Genomic DNA, 3,853 nt, shown 5'->3' with positions numbered 1-3,853 from the left:
TTGGGTCAGATGTTAACTCTGTATGTTAAATGCGAGTTTTCTAATGTTTGAACGTGGTGACCATTCGTGAATGCAGCTCTTGTTTAATCTGTTGGCATTCCTTAGGGACTACTGGCTCTGCTGGCACATCTAAAAAGTAACACTGGAATCCTTATTGGGCCGGCATGTTTGGAAATGCCTCGGATGGATGGTGTTTTGTTATTTAATGAAAGGCAATTATCTACTGCATTAGCTGTAATCTCAGCTGCCCTCAGCCAGATGCCAGCTTCTGCTGGAGCAACCATTTCATTCTTCTCTACCAGAAGAACTGGAGCCAGTTCTGTCCCTGCAGTGTCCCTGATGATTCTGAACATCCATGAGTATGACTGCTCTGTATGTGTGTTTATTTTTGCAGCATGATGCTGCACTTGCATGACTCTGATTAGCACCACTGGCCCTTAGGAAAACCCACAGATCTGATGTCTTAGCTCCTGGCCTCAGAAAGACTAAATGAGTTTAAAGATTTGTCTATTTTTATCTAAAATATACACGTTTACCCTAGCACCTGTTCAGCAGTTTTCACCTGGTCAGCTCTTTGTACAAACCCAAACCCCTCAGGAATAGTACCTACTGACCATTCCTTCAAGCTGAGGAACATCTTCATTCTGCAGTTTCTAGGAGAAGCACCATTAAAAGCTGTTCAGTTTTCCTGATCTATATAATCTCTCTGTTCATATTTCTATTTTATTTTGAAAGAAGGTGGAGAAGCAAACTCAGTATTGAGAGAGTTAGTTTATCTGACTTAGTCTGCTGCTCTGCTTGGCAGCAGCATCCACTGAATCAGAGCAGTGTTTATCTAAGAAGTTCTGTATTTGGACTTGGACTTCGCTGTACGCCAGCCGTATAGCAGTCATGGTGCTCATTTAAAAGGCTCCAAACACAGAGCTAAAAGGGGAGCACTGACTTGGTGTTTGCAGGGAGTGTGAAACAGTTTCCCCCAAGTCTATGGAAACTAAATTATTACTATAAAAAGAAGCACCTTTGTTGTATTAGTTAGAAGCCCTTTGTTCGTATACGTTTGCTTTGAGGCTGACAGGAGGTAGTATTTTCCTTCTCAATCTTTTGCTTAAACTTTAGATCCCAAATTATGTAAACTTTATGCTTTGCTATTCCCAAATGTTGTTTGTGTGGACTGAGTGCACGTAGTAAGTTGTTAAATCGTGGTATCGTCAAGAGAAGGCAGAGCTGGCACCTGAGCAGATGACTTCTTGTTCTCAAAATGGCAGCTTTAGGAAAAAGGCAGTGTGGAATTTCCTTGGAAAAAATGTAGGAAAAGCAGTAAGCACTGATGGCAGGCTTATTAGAAAAGGTGCTAATTATTTCTTTTTCTGGGTGAAAACTTCCTCTGCTTCTTAATCTTTGATTCATTCACTAGAGATGTGTGCTCGGAAGGGTCGTGTGCTTTCTGGTCTTACGGTAAGCCATAGCAGTGATGTTTTTGTCATGCAGAGAACAGTGGCAGCTGAGGAGTGGAGTTTGCACGTATTTTCAGTGAATTTTAAAGCTTTTAAATGGCTATTAGTGGTTCCTTTGGTAATTAAAAATTGGAATCTTCCTAAAAAATTGAACAGACTGTGCTTAGAAATGGCAACATAGATTGAGAAAGAATTATTCACCATATTGCTGGCCAAAAATAATTTTTTTTACAATTGCAGATATCCTCTCATATCTGTGCTTCATATTCAGTAGCCAAAGTCGTCATGCTCCAATCCTGTATTTTTGTTGAGGATCTAGAGGCACCTGGGGATCTGAATAACCAGAGCAAGTTACAGAATGATGAAGTGACTTAGGTTGTCCTTGATGCAGAATTAAAAGCCTGTGAGCTTCATAGGAGCTTGAATGAAAGGCTTCTCATAGCGTCGCTGTAATGTCGGCCTACTGCTGTGAAACCTCTAAGAATACAGTTTTGGATGGACTCCCAAACAGCAAAACGTGTTCTTCCCCCCTCCTTCTAAGGGTGCAAGAAAATAGAGTTTCTTCTGAGTTACAAAGGGAATGGAGATTGAAGTTAGTGCAAACCAGAAGGTATTGAGGGGGACGTCCTTACAGCGCGGTGTGATGGCTGCCTGATATGGGATGAGTGGTTATGGGGCACAGTGCTCGCGTTGCAGTGCTGGGATTGTTTCAGATATCCTTTAGTTGTCTGTGTCTTACTGAACATGCTGCTTGCTGCAGACTAAGTGATGCTCATTTGTATTGGTGCTCTCCAGCAGAACTGAAAGGTGTTTCTCAGGATCTCTGCTGGTGGTTGTGTAGATGCCATTCCAGTTGAGTTGTCAGCCACTCTGTTTCAAGTTTTGTTCATCAGATCAGTGATACTGCTAAGAGTGTTTTGGTGGCCACGGTAAGTTGTATTCTGAGTTGAACTGCGTGTGTACTAAAAGACATGTGCATGCAGCAGTAATTTCCAAGTTATCCTGGTAGATAGAGAGGGTGAGCCCAGCTGCTTCCTGCAGTTCACCCCTCTGCTCTGTCCCCACGTCCCATGTGTTTTAGGAAGGGTGCTGGTGTTTGTGTCCCAGTCTGGCAGTGGACTTGATGTGGATGAATTTGTTCCATTCCTATTTGAACCTGTTGGGCATTGGCCTCTGTGATGTGCCACGTTCTGCAGGGGGAGAAGTATTCCTCAGGAGGTAGCAGTAGAGGAGTTTCTTCAAGAGGAAGCAAATAGCAGTATGATGTGAAGGTATTTGTTTTGTTCAAAGCCAAAATGTGGTTGTAATCTAAAATTGGGTATGGTTTTCAAAAGCCTCCAATCTAAAAGCATTATTTAAATACTTTTGCACTCATTTTTCTTTTTTTTTTTTTTTTTTTGTAGAAGTATAATACCTGTCCAGGAGACCACAAACATGATTTTAAGAACTGTGATAAAAATCAGATCTGAATCACCTAAAACGCTTGTTGTGCAAATTCTTTGGCTTTGGCACTCTGCTTAAAGACTGCAGTAACTTCAGGAGTTGTGTTTGTAGCTGTGAAGGGTTCCAAAATTCCCGGCTACTTTCTCTGAACCATTGTCAGGATTTTTGAGGAATGATTCATAAGCTTTTGCAAGCTTGGCAGTAGTGGTATGAGCATCAAGGGGGTGAAATGGGTGTTACAGAAGTGCTGCTCATGCTTCAGAGGTAGTGCTTCGTTTCAGTCTTTCTTACTCAATTGTTGTATCTTTTCTATTAGGAAAGACATGTTTCTGAACAGCAGTGGTATTTGAAATCTTCTTTCTGTGTCACTTCCCTACAGAATGTATTTTCTGGTTTATTTTGTGCATTATATTGTCTTCATGGGACGATAAGAATTTGTCTTCGAGATGCCTAGTGCCCGACTGCTGCAGGGATCTTCTGTGGTTTATCTCCCTGGGAGTTACTCAGCAGTATGAACTACTCTACACAGCCCCCATAGAATACTTATGTGTGTTTCTTAGTCTTATACCTGTTTGTATTTTGCAAAGGATTGGTATCCTTCACAGAACTAGCAGGTTGCAGCTGTCTCTGTTTTGAGCTTAGCAATGTTTTGGCTTTGAGAGGCATTTGCCAGCAGCATCGCTCGTTTAGAGGTATCGAGTTAATTTTGTCTTTTAACTTGAAACGCTTTGGAGAAGCAGTGTGTGACCCGCACCACGTGAACATTGATTAAAATAATTCTTTCACTTTGTTATTGAAGACCACAAGAGAATGGTGTGCCAGCCTCAGAGTGCACTGCACTGGGTCGGACCGCGTGAGTCTGCGTGCAGAGGACCGGGTTATGCAGTCTGCCCAGAGTCAATTCAGACATCACCACTCTGGGCTAGAAAGTCCTCTTTGTTTCCACACCACGTGGG

Source organism: Cyrtonyx montezumae, unplaced genomic scaffold, assembly GCF_038088225.1.
Source record: "Cyrtonyx montezumae isolate F1298 unplaced genomic scaffold, pur_monq_1.0 scaffold_23, whole genome shotgun sequence".
Taxonomy (NCBI): domain Eukaryota; kingdom Metazoa; phylum Chordata; class Aves; order Galliformes; family Odontophoridae; genus Cyrtonyx; species Cyrtonyx montezumae.
This window is presented reverse-complemented; position numbering follows the sequence as displayed.